A 15,823-nucleotide genomic window follows, 5' to 3' on the forward strand; every position below is an offset into this window, starting at 1 on the left:
TTAGCCAAAGAGAAGTAGCCATAGCTTTCTGACCCTTGTGCTTCCCAGAAAAACAAACAAACAAAGCAGAATACCAACGAAAGTCCTTAGTCGTCTAAAGATAAAACTTCAATGCACACGCAACATCTAGGTTGTGCAATAAACGCTCCTTAGGAGAAGAAGTATTAGGACACAAAGAAGGAACCACAATCTCCTGCTAAATATTCTTGTTTGAAACAACCTTAGGTAGGAAACCTAATTTAGTACGTAAAACCACCTTATCAGAATGAAAAATAAGATAAGCAGAATCAAACTGCAGAGCCGAGAGTTCAAAAACAGAAGAAATAGCAACAAGAAACAATATAACATCTTGATATCTAAGGAATGCATGGGTTTAAACAGAGCCTGCTGTAAAACTCTAAGAACAAGGTTAAGACTCCATGGAGGACTAACAGGCTTAAACACAGGCCTAGTCCTAACCAAAGCCTGACAAAAAGATTGCACGCCTGGCGCATCCGCCAAATGCTTATGCAACAAAATAGACAACGCAGAAATCTGACCTTTCAGAGTAATAGCTGACAAACCCTTCTCCAGACCCTCCTGGAGAAAAGACAAAATCCTAGGAAGCCTGACTCTACTCCAAGAGTAGCCTCTGGATTCACACCAATAGAGATATTTACACCATATCTTATAGTAAATCTTTCTTGTCACAGGCTTACGAGCCTGAATCGTGGTCTCAATGACTGACTCTGAACGTTTGATTTTATCTAAGCGTGGATTTTCAATCTCCAAGCAGATGGCTTCAGAGAAACAAGATCTGGATGAAGAAAAGGACCCTGAAGTAGAAGGTCCTTCCTCAGAGGGAGTCTCCACGGAAGTAGAGACAACATTTCCACTAGATCTGCATACCAGATCCTGCGAGGCCACGCCAGCACTATGAGAATCACCAACACCCTCTCCTGCTTGATCCGAGCAATGACTCATAGCAGGAGAGCGAAAGGAGGAAATATGTATGCTAGACTGAAATTCCAAGAAACCGCCAGAGCATCTATCAAGAAAGCCTGTGGATTCCTTGAACTCGAGCCGTACCTCAGAAACTAAGCATTATGCCGAGAAGCCATGAGATCCAGTTCTGGCTGCCCCCAATTGAGGATTAAACTGGAAAATACTTCCAGATGGAGTTCCCACTCCCCTGGATGAAAGGTATGTCGGCTCAGAAAATCCGCCTCCCAATTGTCCACTCCTGGGATGTGGGTTGCAGAAAGACAAGTTGTGAGACTCCCCCCACTGGATTAACCGGGCCACCTCTGACATGGCCAAGGAACTCCGAGTCCCCCCCCTGGTGGTTGATGTACGCCACCGAAGTTAAGTTGTCTGACTGGAACCTGATAAACCGGGCTAAGGCTAGCTGAGGCCAGGCCAGTAGAACATTGAAAATCGCTCTCAGTTCTAGAATGTTTATAGAGAGAACCGATTTCTCCAGAGTCTAAAGACCCTGAATCTTCAATGACCCCCAAATTGCTCCCCAACCTAGAAGGCTGGCATCTGTGGTCACAATCACCCAGGAAGGTCTGCGAAAGCAAGTTCCTTGGGAGAGGTTATCCTGAGACAACCACCACAGAAGAGAGTCCCTTGTCACCTGATCCAGAACTATTTACGGAGACAGATCCACATAGTCCCCGTTCCATTGCCTTAACATATATAACTGCAGAGGTCTGAGATGGAACCGAGCAAACGGAATGATGTTCATGGAAGCTACCATCAGACCAATTACCTCCATACATAGAGCCACTGACAGCCGAGGAGAGGACTGAAGGACGAGACAAGAGTCGAAGATCTATGTTTTTCTGACCTTTGTCAGAAATATCTTCATTAGTAGGGAGTCTATTATGGTCCCTAAAAACACTACTCTTGTGGCTGGAATCAGAAAACTCTTTCCCAGATTTACCTTCCAACCGTGGGAGCGAAGAAAAGACAACAAGATCTCCGTATGAGAGTTTGCTTGTTGAAAAGACGGCACCTGAACCAGAATGCCATCCAGATAAGCGCAACAGCAATGCCCGGAGACCGGATCACTGCCAAAAGAGCCCCCAGGATCCTTTGAGAAAATTCTGGGAACTCTGGGAAGGCCGAAAGGAAGAGCCTCAAACTGGAAATGATTGTCTAAGAAAGCAAACCTTAGAAACTTGTGATGATCCCGGTGAATGGGAACATGAAGGTACACATCCTTTAAGTCTATGGTTGTCATAAACTGACCCTCTTGAATTAAAGGAAGAATGGAACGTATAGTCTCCATCTTGAAGGACGGACACTGAGGAACTTTAGGTCTAAAATAGATCTAAAAGTCCCCTCTTTCTTGGAAACCACAAACAGATTTGAATAAAATCCCAGACCCCGTTCCTGCGGAGGAACTGGAACTACAACTCCCATGGCAAAAAGATCTGTGAAACAATTTAACAACGCCTCTCTCTTTAACTGGTCTACAGATAATCATGAGAGAATAAACCTACCTCTGGGAGGAAAAGTCTTGAATTCTATCTTGTACCCCTGAGATACAATTTCCATAGCCCACAGGTCTGGGACATCTCGTATCCAAGCCTGAGCAAATTGAAAAAGCCTGCCCCCTAGTAGATCCATTCCTGGATCGGGGGCCGACCCTTCATGCAGACATGCGGAGGGTTACGAAAGGAACAAAAATTATCCTGACACCCTTCTGCTTATTCTTCTTATCCTGAGGAAGAAAAGATCCCTTTCCTCCTGTGAAATCTGAAAAAAATTCAGCCAAACCAGGCACAAATAAGGTCTTACCCTTGTAGGGAATAGCTAATAACTTAGATTTATAAGAAAAGAAACATCCGCAGACCAAGATTTTAACCAAAGGGCTCTGCGAGCTAGAACCGCAAAACCAGATATATTTGCTCCCAGTTACCAGTGACCTGTAAGGAAGCATTCGAAATAAAGGAATTGGCTAACCTTAAGAGTCTTAATCCAGCCCTGGATTGCCTCAAGAGGAGTAACTGTCTGAATAGAATCAGACAAAGCATCAAACCAGTAAGCTGCTGCGCTGGTAACCGTAGCAATACAAACCGCAGGCTGCCATTGAAGACCTTGGTGAAGATACATTTTCTTTAATAATAGGAGATGGAGAAAAAGGAATACCAGGTCTCTCCCACTCCTGGGCAATAATCACAAAAACACGGTCTTACTGTTTCTTTAAAATTCCTTTTGCGTTTTCCCTGCAGTATGATACCTGGGCAGCAATATTTTGCAAAGTAACTCCAGACAGAGCATGAGAGGAAACGCAGGGCACTGCATGTGCAGATGAATCGGATTGGGATGCTTGAGGAGAAAGCTGCGGCACATCTGAAACAGGAGGCTCCTGAACAGCATCCGCCTTAGCTAATGATGGCTCAGAATCAAAAAAATCTATTTTTATAAGCTAAAGCTTCAATACATGAAGAACAAAAAGATACTGGGGGTTCCACCTGGGCATCAAAACATAAGCTACAGGTAACATCCTGCACAGCCTCCTGAACCATAATACAAAAGAAAGAAGCAAATAAAAAATCTAACTTTTTTTTTTTTTATCTTTTAACAAAGGATATAATACTGAACCAAAAAAAAAAAAGTTCTTAAATAAATGTTCCCTTTCAATTTATCAAATCAAGAAAAGATACCCCAGGTAACACTCTACACCTCAGCAGAATTACTGAGGTAAACGAGATAAGCAAAAGCAACAAAGTGCCAAGCTAATATCTATAAGAGGCGCCAACCGTGTAATAAAAATGTAAGCAATTAAGTGGTATATTCAGGTATAATAGATCTAGTGAACCAAAAAGTGTATAGTGTCTAGTAATCTCTATACAAAAGTATAGTGATCTCTACACAATGTATAGAGTATTTACAAAAAACATAAGTTCGTATGCCAAAACAAATACACAGTTAATATCAAATGCACAAATCATAACATATATGTAACATAAGTGGGAATAGATATATACATGTACAATCTAATTAGTTACAATTATTAGATACTAGAGTCCTTAGAATAAAAGGATAAGGAGTGAAGTCCTGATATAGAACTTTATTCAATTACAAGGGATTTTCACAACTTCAGGCAGCTCCTCTAGTGTGTCATGCCACAACACAGGATAAGAAGGTCTAGAATACAAAAGATAGAGGGCACCACATGGTGCAAATCAGACTGATAAACCAGACGGTAGAGATACAGGCGATGTAAACCCTACTCACGTGATAAAAAGCACAATTGTGCTATACAGGCAGGCCGAAACCAATAAGTTGTCCGGCGGACTCTTAGGCACACCAGGAGCAGGGGATATCCTCGTCCCATCAGAGGGAGTCCAGAAATAATCCTGGATAGCGCAGGAAATGTCAGGTCACAGTCAGAGGTAATGACCAGTACTCCAACATAACCAGTATCAATCAGTGTGGTGGAATCCAAATGAATAGAGTGCAGCAGCGAGATAACAAAAGGTTGAAAGTTTAATAAAAAGATTAAAACAGCAACGCGTTTCTCAGTGACACAGCACTGTTTCCTCAGGCTATACAAACAAACTCACAGCTGCTACACTTATACCTAATGACATCCAATCAGCATAACTACACACCCACTGAATACAAATAAAAATGAATAATTAATATAACTCTTAATACTAAGTAATTTTATAAAGAGGAAAAATCCCAGCTGGTTTAGTATCCATAGAATCTCTAAAATGACAGGACCAAATTCATAAGGGTAATATAATGTGTAAAACATTTATGGTACAATACAATACCGCCAATAGTGTAAAGGGGGCCATTTCTTTTTGCTTTCCCTTACACTTCCACTCTCATCACTTAATCCAGTGACACATCTCATGCCTCCATCCACACCCCCATCTAGCCTCATTATGATTTGACCGCCACTATTTAGTTTATCTTTTAGTTTTGCCCTTATCCTCAATTAGATTTCCATACACCTCTGGCACTTTGCTCTTTTTACTGCCTAGTGAGTACTGTCATAACCTTACACTCTGGCAGGTGTTCACTTTGTTTACATGACAGCGTAACCCAAGCCCCCTCTTTGTTTCCATTGGTCCTCCATTTATCCTGCTGGCCAGGAGTGATATTTCCAACAGTAATTGATGATTCCGTGGACTCACTGTGTCATAAGAAAGAAACTATATTTAGAACCCAGTGATCCTGAAGAGACTAAAACCAAGCCTCCTGAAAAAGACGCCCCCTACTAGAGTCTCTGGATCGGGGTCCGTACTTTCATGTAGACTTGGATAAAGAAGCAGATTTTTTTGGACTGCTTAGACCTGTTACAATTTGAACTTGATTTCCAAGCACAGCCAGAGGAACTTTGATTCTTAAAGGAGGAAGAAAAGCTCCTGAGGAAGAAAAGCTCCTTTACCTCCAGTCACAGTAGAGAGAATAGAATCTAAACCAGGACTCAACAAGATCTTTCCCTGAAAAGAGATAGATAAAAGCCTGTATTTAGAAACCATCAGCAGACCAGGGCTTTAACCATAAAGCCTGTCTGAAAGAACTGCCAAAGACATACTCTTTGATTAAACTTTAATAATGTCAATAACAGCATCACAAATAAAAGCATTAGAAAATGTAAGCAACTCTAAATTGTTCACAAAATCTTCAGTAGCAGAATAATCAGAAAACTGCTCAGAAAGACTATTTAACCAACTAGATGAAGCAGCAGCAACACAAGGAATTAAAACTGCTGACCTAAAAACCTGCTTGCTGAAAAGCTCTCCTATGGAAATATTATAACCTCCAATCCAAAGGGTGTTTAAAGTCCAAAGGGTCTTTGAAGTAAGAACTATCTTCCAATGGAATAGTAGTATGCCTAGCCATTGTAAAAATGGCCTCATCCACTTTAGGAACAGTTTCCCAAAGCTCAATAGTAAAAGCGGGCAAAGGATACAGCTTCTTACACCTTACTGAAGGATTAAAAAAATGACATGGCTTAAATCATTCCTTAGAGACTATTGAAACAGGAAAAAAACCTCTGGAGATTTAGCCACAGATTTATAAATTAAATCTAGTCAAAAATCCTCAGCTACTTTAGGCTCTATAACCCCTAAAGTAAGCAAAATCTCTTTTAAAAGTAAACACATATGTTCAATTTTAAATAAAAAAATAAAATAAAAAAAGAAGATTCTGAATCATGATCAGAGGAAGACTCCTGATCAGATAAAACCTCTCCCTCAGAAAAAAATTCAGGAACAATACTTCAGATACTGTGGAGCGAATGAAGTCTTTAACTCCAGAAGCAAAAGCTGAAGAAATCCCCATTAAAGAACAAACAGAAGGAGCATAAATACCTTTAAAAGCAAGTGCATTAGACTGGTCAGAATGCATCAAAACATTTAAACGTGTTGCATAATTGTGCTGGAGGTAAAACCTCAACATGCTTACAATAAACACACTTAACATTGGTATGAAAGTGTTCAGATGACCCAGCTTTTAAAATAGTTTTAGGGACAAAATTAGAAGGCTCCATAATAGCAGAAAACTACAAAAGTAGATTCCATAAAAATATGGTTTTATATATATATATATATATATATATATATATATATATATATATATATATAGTTAAATATGATTATGTATGGTTATATTCCCAAAAGAAGATCTCTTGAAGCAAGGAAAAAACTCCCCCCCCCCCCCCCTCCAGAAGAAGCTCTGAAAATATTACAAAGCCAAAGCACGCTAATTCAATGTCTGAAAGAAGGTTAATGCACTAAGAGGCAGAAATCCACACCCGACATCCAGATAGCACACTAAATAAGGAGAGAGTGTGTAACCCAACGTAAAATAAGGGGGAAAACACACTTAAACTTACCTGTGCGTGAAAAACCTGATGCACGCAATCCCAAGAAGCCAACATTTGCGGTCCCAACAGGCACGTGTAAACAAACAAACAAAAAAAGTGCGCATTCCCAATGAAGCTACTCCAGCAAATCCAACAAGCGAACATGAACTTAAAAAACCTGTTTTAATTTTTTTTTAAAAGGTGACTATAGCTGGACCAATTAAATAAGAAAACTACCCATGGCTAGAGATAGATAGATAGATAGATAGATAGATAGATAGATAGATAAATTACTGGAAAAAATTAACAGACCACTGCAAAATTATCAGTTTCTCTGGTTTTACTACTTATAAGTATGTGTGTTGAGTAAAAACAGAATTTATGCTTACCTGATAAATTACTTTCTCTTGTGGTGTATCCAGTCCACGGATTCATCCTTTACTTGTGGGATATTCTCCTTCCTAACAGGAAGTGGCAAAGAGAGCACAAAGCAGAGCTGTCCATATAGCTCCCCTTCTAGCTCCACCCCCCAGTCATTCGACCGGAGGTTAGGAAGAAAAAGTAGAAACCATAGGGTGCAGTGGTGACTGTAGTTTAAACAAAAAGATCTACCTGACTTAATAGCCAGGGCGGGCCGTGGACTGGATACACCACAAGAGAAAGTAATTTATCAGGTAAGCATAAATTCTGTTTTCTCTTGTAAGGTGTATCCAGTCCACGGATTCATCCTTTACTTGTGGGATACCAATACCAAAGCTTTAGGACACGGATGAAGGGAGGGAACAAGACAGGTACCTTAAACGGAAGGCACCACTGCTTGTAAAACCTCTCTCCCAAAAAAAGCCTCCGAAGAAGCAAATGTATCGAATTTGGAAAATTTGGAAAAGGTATGCAGCGAAGACCAAGTCGCTGCCTTACAAATCTGTTCAACAGAAGCCCCATTTTTAAAAGCCCATGTGGAAGCCACTGCTCTGGTAGAATGAGCAGTAATTGTTTCAGGAGGTTGCTGGCCAGCAGTCTCACAGGCCAGACGGATGATGCTTTTCAGCCAAAAGGAAAGAGAGGTAGCAGTCGCCTTCTGACCTCTCCTCTTACCAGAATAGATGACAAACAATTAAGTTGTTTGTCTGAAATCCTTAGTTGCTTGTAAATAGAACTTTAAAGCATGAACCACATCAAGATTGTGTAACAGACGTTCCTTCTTCGAAGAAGGATTAGGACACAGGGAAGGAACAACAATTTCCTGATTAATATTCTTATTAGACACAACCTTAGGAAGAAAACCGGGTTTGGTACGCAAAACTACCTTATCTGCGTGGAACACCAAGTAAGGTGAGTCACACTGCAAAGCAGATAACTCTGAAACTCTTTGAGCAGAAGAGATAGCTACCAAAAACAAAACTTTCCAAGATAAAAGTTTAATATCTATGGAATGTAAAGGTTCAAACGGAACCCCTAGCAGAACTGAAAGAACTAAATTCAGACTCCATGGCGGAGCCACAGGTCTATAAACAGGCTTGATTCTGACTAAAGCCTGACTAAACGCTTGAACGTCTGGTACCTCTGCCAGACGTTTGTGTAAAAGAATAGACAAAGCAGATATCTGTCCTTTTAAGGAACTAGCTGATAATCCTTTCTCCAATCCTTCTTGGAGAAAGGACAATATCCTGGGAATCCAAATCTTACTCCATGAGTAGCCCTTGGATTCCCACCAACAAAGATATTTTCGCCAAATCTTATGGTAGATTTTCCTGGTGACAGGCTTTCTGGCCTGAATCAGGGTATCGATAACCGACTCAGAGAAACCACGCTTAGATAGAATTAGGCGTTCAATCTCCAAGCAGTCAGACGCAGAGAAATTAGATTTGGATGTTTGAAAGGACCTTGAAGTAGAAGGTCCTGCCTCATTGGCAGAGTCCATGGTGGAACGGATGACATGTCCACTAGGTCTGCATACCAGGTCCTGCGTGGCCACGCAGGCGCTATTAGAATCACTGACGCCCTCTCCTGCTCGATTCTGGCAACCAGACGAGGAAGGAGAGGAAACGGTGGAAACACATAGGCCAGATTGAAGGACCAAGGCGCTGCTAGAGCATCTATCAACGCCGCCTGTGGATCCCGGGACCTGGACCCATAAAGAGGAAGTTTGGCATTCTGACGGGACGCCATCAGATCCAATTCTGGAGTGCCCCATCGCTTAATCAGCTGGGCAAATACCTCCGGGTGGAGTTCCCACTCCCCCGGATGAAAAGTCTGATGACTTAGAAAATCCACTTCCTAGTTGTCTACTCCTGGGATGTGAATTGCTGAGAGGTGGCAAGAGTGATCCTTCGCCCACCTGATTATTTTGGTTACTTCCATCATTGCTAGGGGACTCCTTGTTCCCCCTTGATGGTTGATGTAAGCTACAGTCGTGATGTTGTCCGACTGAAATCTGATGAATTTGGCTGCAGCTAGCTGAGGCCATGCCTGAAGAGCGTTGAATATCGCCCTCAGTTTCAGAATGTTTATCGGGAGAAGAGCTTCTTCCCGAGACCATAAGCCCTGAGCTTTCAGGGAGTCCCAGACAGCACCCCAGCCCAACAGACTGGCGTTGGTCGTTACGATGATCCACTCTGGTCTGCGGAAACACATTCCCTGAGCCAGGTGATCCTGAGACAACCACCAGAGAAGAGAATCTCTGGTCCCCTGGTCCAACTGTATTTGAGGAGACAAATCTGCATAATCCCCATTCCACTGTTTGAGCATGCATAGTTGCAGTGGTCTGAGGTGTATCCGTGCAAAAGGGACTATGTCCATTGCAGCTACCATTAATCCGATTGTCTCCATGCACTGAGCTACAGATGGCCGAGGAATGGAATGAAGAGCTCGGCAAGTAGTTAAGAGTTTTAACTTTCTGACCTCCGTCAGAAATATTTTCATTTCTACCGAGTCTATTAGTGTTCCTAGGAAGGGAACTCTTGTGAGGGGGGAGAGAGAACTCTTTTTGATGTTCACCTTCCACCCGTGAGACCTCAAAAAGGCCACTACAATTTCCGTGTGAGACTTGGCTCTTTGGAAAGTTGACGCCTGAATTAAGATGTCGTCTAGATAAGGCGCCACTGCTATGCCCCGCGGTCTTAGCACCGCCAGGAGGGACCCTAGCACCTTTGTGAAAATTCTGGGAGCAGTGGCCAACCCGAAAGGGAGAGCCACAAACTGATAATGCTTGTCCAGAAAGGCGAACCTGAGAAACTGGTGATGATCTTTGTGGATAGGAATGTGTAGATACGCATCCTTTAGATCCACGGTAGTCATATATTGACCCTCCTGGATCATTGGTAAGATTGTCCGAATGGTCTCCATCTTGAATGATGGGACTCTGAGGAATTTGTTTAGAATTTTGAGATCCAGGATTGGTCTGAAAGTTCCTTCTTTTTTGGGAACCACAAACAGGTTTGAGTAAAACCCCAGCCCTTGTTCCGCAATTGGAACTGGGTGGATCACTCCCATTGTATGTAGGTATTCTACACAGTGTAAGAACGCCTCTTTCTTTGTCGTGTCTGTAGACAGACGAGAAATATGGAACCTTCCCCTTGGAGAGGAGTCCTTGAATTCTAGAAGATATCCCTGGGATACAATCTCTAAGGCCCAGGGATCGTGTACGTCTCTTGCCCAGGCCTGAGCGAAGAGAGAGAGTCTGCCCCCTACTAGATCCGGTCCCGGATCGGGGGCTACCCCTTCATGCAGTCTTGGAAGCAGCTGCAGGCTTCTTGGCCTGTTTACCCTTGTTCCAGCCCTGGTAAGTTTTCCAGGCTGCCCTGGGTTGCGAAGTGTTACCCTCTTGCTTCGCAGCAGGGGAGGATGAAGCGAGACCGCTCCTGAAATTTCGAAAGGAACGAAAATGATTTTGTTTCTTCTTTGTCTTAAAGGATTTGTCCTGAGGGAGAGCATGGCCTTTTCCCCCAGTGATTTCTGAGATAATCTCTTTCAATTCAGGCCCGAAAAGGGTCTTTCCTTTGAAAGGGATGTTCAGCAGTTTGGATTTTGACGACACATCGGCCGACCAAGACTTGAGCCATAGCGCCCTGCGCGCCAGAATGGCAAAACCTGAATTCTTTGCCCCTAACTTAGCTAGTTGGAAAGCGGCATCTGTGATAAAAGAATTAGCCAGCTTAAGAGCCTTAATTCTGTCCATAATATCCTCATATGAGGTCTCCGTCTGGAGCGCATCTTCCAGCGCCTCAAACCAGAAAGCAGCTGCAGTAGTTACAGGAACAATGCACGCTATTGATTGGAGAAGAAAACCTTGATGAACAAAAATTTTCTTAAGTAAACCCTCTAATTTTTTATCCACAGGGTCTTTAAAAGCACCACTGTCCTCAATTGGTATGGTTGTGCGTTTAGCAAGTGAAGAAACAGCCCCCTCCACCTTAGGGACCGTCTGCCACGAGTCCCGCGTGGTGTCAGATATGGGGAATATTTTCTTAAAAACAGGAGGGGGTACAAACGGAATACCTGGTCTATCCCACTCCCTAGTTACTATATCCGCAATCCTCTTAGGGACTGGGAACACATCAGTGTAAACAGGAACTTCTAGGTACTTGTCCATTTTACACAATTTCTCTGGGACCACCAAAGGGTCACAGTCATCCAGAGTAACTAATACCTCCCTGAGTAATAAGCAGAGGTGTTCTAGTTTAAATTTAAAGGCCAACGTATCTGAGTCTGTCTGAGGAGCAACCTTTCCCAAATCGGAAACTTCTCCCTCAGACAGCACATCCCTCGCCCCCATTTCAGAGCGTTGTGAGTGTATATCGGATACGGCTACTAAAGCATCAGAATGCTCATAATCTGTTCTTAAAACAGAGCTATCACGCTTTGCAGGTAACACGGGCAGCTTAGATAAAAATACTGAGAGGGTATTATCCATAACTGCCGCCAAATCTTGTAAGGTAAAAGAGTTAGACGCGCTAGAGGTGCTAGGCGTCGCTTGAGCGGGCGTAACTGGTTGTGACACTTGGGGAGAGGTCAACGGGCTAAGCTCATTACCTTCTGTCTGAGAATCATCTTGGGCCACATTTTTAAGTGCAACAATATGGTCTTTAAAATGTATAGACATATCAGTACACGTGGGACACATTTTGAGAGGGGGTTCCACCATGGCTTCTAAACACATTGAACAAGGATTTTCCTTGGTGACAGACATGTTTAACAGACTAATAGTAAGACAAACAGGCTTAGAAATCACATTAATCAAGCAAAAACACACTTCGCAAAAAAACGTTACTGTGCCTTTAAGGAATAAAAAAGGCACACAATTTTCCAAATCGGTGAAAAATGCACCAAACTTTCTGAAATTTTCACAGTATGTACCTAAAGCATTGATAAGATTGCACAACTAGCAAAAAAATCGATTAAACCCTTAATGCCCAAACCGGATCAATAGTAAGCTAACAGACCGGTTAAAACCGGTCTCTTAGCTGTGGCCCTACCTTCCCTTAGGAGTCGAATTTATGGGGAAAAAGTTTCTTATGGGTCCTCAAATTGTAGCAGGAGCCACCATGTGAACACAGCCTGAAGATCTAGTCCATCTAACTGCGCATCTGAGGCGCTAAATTAGGCCCCTCCCACCTTACTCCGGTGCTGTGAGGCCTAAAGAAACACTCCTAGGAGTTATAATATTAGCCATGTGGGTAACAACCCCTGAAAGAAACCCAAAAGGACCTTCTAAGTGTCTCAAAAACGATGTTTATAAGTAAAAACCGTTTGCCATAAAAAAGTGTGAACCCATAAAAAAAGTGTCAACCAGCATAAAATAGCCCTGTAATGTAAGCTTGTAATTCCATACTTAGTCTCTGAATAAAGATTACCCTTCCCTCATGGGGATCTTATCAGTCCTTTTCTAGCATTATCACAGTCTTGTCTAGAAATAAATGACTGAAAAATACCTTATTGCAGCCTAATCTGCAAACTGTTCCCCCCAACTGAAGTTTTCTTGTACTCCTCAGTCCTGTGTGGGAACAGCAGTGGATTTTAGTTACACCATGCTAAAATCATTTTCCTCTCTGCAGAAATCTTCATCCCTTTTCTGCTGGAGAGTAAATAGTACAAACCGGTACCATTTAAAAATAACAAACTTGCTTGTAGAACAAAAACTACAAATCTAACACCACATTCACTTTACCCTTCCGAGAGAGACCCTATTGCTTAGAGCCGGCAAAGAGAATGACTGGGGGGTAGAGATAGAGGGGGAGCTATATGGACAGCTCTGCTGTGTGCTCTCTTTGCCACTTCCTGTTAGGGATGAATCCGTGGACTGGATACACCTTACAAGAGAAATTAGTATTTTGGTTTTATTCTATAAAGTAATGACAACATTTCTCCCAAATAAAAATATTTCCATTTATGTGCTGAAAATGACAACAACAAAAAAGATAGTATGTTCAGACCTCGAATAATGCAAAGGAAACAGGTTCATATTCATTTTAAAACAACACAATACTAATGTTTTAAATTTGAATGTCTGACAGCGCAAGGGAGAGTGTTCAAAAGGGTATGTGCTGCTTAGCGGGGGACTTCAAAATAGTAGTTTAGAGTGAAAACAGGTATTTAACTTAGAATGTAATACCCAATAGAGGTCTAAATTTCAAGTGGCGTGATAAAGTTAACGAAGGTCGCGATAAGCAATATCGCGACCGTGCTAACTTGCACACATATTGCAAGTTGAAAGTAAATGGGTACGCTTGAGTACAAACATAATTTGCACTACTCAGGTTAGTGCTACTGAAGACCTAGCATGTAAGAGGTAGAAAACAATGTGCACCAAACACATGCAAGTGAAACACACTAAGATCTGTGCAAATCTAGATCTAGTTTGATCACATGCACAAGAAGATATTTGGATCTGAGAAGAGTCGAATACCACAAGCAGACTCTTACTTCCGCATTCATCAGTGAACGAAACTGTCAAATGCATGTCTCTAATAAATACACTTTGGAACCCTTTCCAGTTAAATACCTCAAAACTTGAAACATAATGTATTTACTGTAAATAGTGCTATTACTGTAAATAGCAGTGTGTCTGTTCACAGAGTAGCGATTTCTGAAGTCCTAAAATTACTGCGCATCAGGTTTCACTCGCACACAATTTACTTTCAATTTGTTATACGCACGATAGCCCGCTCTGTTAAAGGTTTACTTTGAGATGTGTTTGAGCGCGAGCGGAAAAAAAATTGGAGCGTCACTTGTAATCTGGCCAACAGCTTTTCATTTCAGGGATCAAAATTTCAAGTCCTAAGCTACTAGCCAAGCCAAAATGTCACTCGACACTCTAAATCTACCCATCACCTGCCCACACCACACACACAACTCCACCCCCTCTTTGCATATGTTTAGCCAATGTCAAACACCTTATTGTGCAGTAATTCTTATATATTTTTTATTTGAAACCATAACAAATGAAGTCCTTTTAATACAACTATGACAAATATATACATTTGCTGGTCATTTTGCACAGTATATATACAGCATTTATCTCCTTCTCTACTTGCCCCAGTAAAAATTCTACTCACCCATGGCAAGTGGAACCTCTGAGCCCTGTTTATATAAGGTTGTTAAAAATGCAACTCTGACCCTACCACATGACACACAGTGACAGCTTAACTACTGCAGGGCTTATATTTGTCCTTTACTAGCCACAGCAGAGGAGACAAAATGTATTTCTAATACATACTATTAATATATATATATATATATATATATATATATATATATATATATATATATATATATATATATATATATATATATATAATACCTTTATGTCCCTTTAAGGGTGAATTTGTATGCTTGTGTAGTCCCTTGCCTAACCCAGAACCATTCTTGCTTTTGAATAATGAGCAACAATGTTTATATTTTACTAGAAATTAAATATATGTTGCTTAGTGGGCTGTAACTTTAAACATCAATCAATAAGTAATTAGCCTGGCTTTAATACAACATGGCTATGGGCCAGTATTCTCTTTCATAGAGTAATGATAAATTACATGAGCCAGGCTATAGAAGATGAAAATTAAACACGGGAAATAAAAAGGTTTACATTTAGTGAATGCCAATGGAAAGAGGCAGATGAAGAAGGCTAAATTAATTTTTTGTGTCTCCCATTTACATTCCGTAAGAATAATATATTTTAATAAGCAGCAGGTGTTGCTACGACAACATGTACTTTTAGCATATCAATGACCTCTCTGTAAAGCATCACTTAAAGGGACAGTCAACATTATTTGAGATAGAAATATAAGAACCGAAGATCCGCCTGCACTATACCCCTTCTGCCATGCCGCCTTGCCTCTGTAGTAATCACTTTCGCTAACTTGTCTAATACCGGGTAAATATGGCAGCCGGACTCCCCCCACCGTTACGTAGCTGCCTTCTTCTTCAAATGATCATCAAATCAGAATCCAGTCCTCGGACAGAAATTGTGCTATACAGATAACATTGTGCTCACTCCCGTGGAGTTAAGAGTTAGCACTGATTGACTAAAATGAAGTCTGTCAAAAGAACTGAGATATGGGGGCAGTCTGCATATGCTTAGACACAAGGTAATCACACAGGTAAAAACATAATTTATGTAATACTTACCTGATAAATTAATTTCCTTCATGGTGGCGAGAGGAGGCAAAGTTTTTCAAACCTCAAAAGCCTATTAAAAAAAGCCTATTAAAAAAAAACAAAAAAACACCTCACTCATACCTCAGTTTTACAAACAGCCAAGTGGTGAGATGTTTAAAAGGAGTAAAAGCCAAAGTGAGGTGCAAGAAAAAAGAAGATGATGTGCTATAAACAAAAAATAACCTCAAATGGGTGGGGCCTCGTGGACTCCCACCACCATGAAAGAAATTAATTTATCAGGTAAGTTTTACATAAATTATGTTTTCTTTTATATAGGTGGCGAGAGTCCACAAGCCGTTATGTATGGGATATAATACCCAAGATGTGTAAGTCCACGAGTAACAGGAAAGGGAT

General features: G+C 41.4%; 1 protein-coding gene across 2 annotated transcripts in view; it reads right to left on the reverse strand.

Annotated features, from left to right (window-relative positions):
- SLC10A7 (solute carrier family 10 member 7) overlaps positions 1-15,823 on the reverse strand; it is a 712,691-nt gene that overhangs the window by 534,372 nt on the left and 162,496 nt on the right. The gene's annotated exons all lie outside the window — the stretch shown is intronic.

This window comes from Bombina bombina, chromosome 2 (genome assembly GCF_027579735.1).
Source record: "Bombina bombina isolate aBomBom1 chromosome 2, aBomBom1.pri, whole genome shotgun sequence".
In the NCBI taxonomy this organism is placed as follows: domain Eukaryota; kingdom Metazoa; phylum Chordata; class Amphibia; order Anura; family Bombinatoridae; genus Bombina; species Bombina bombina.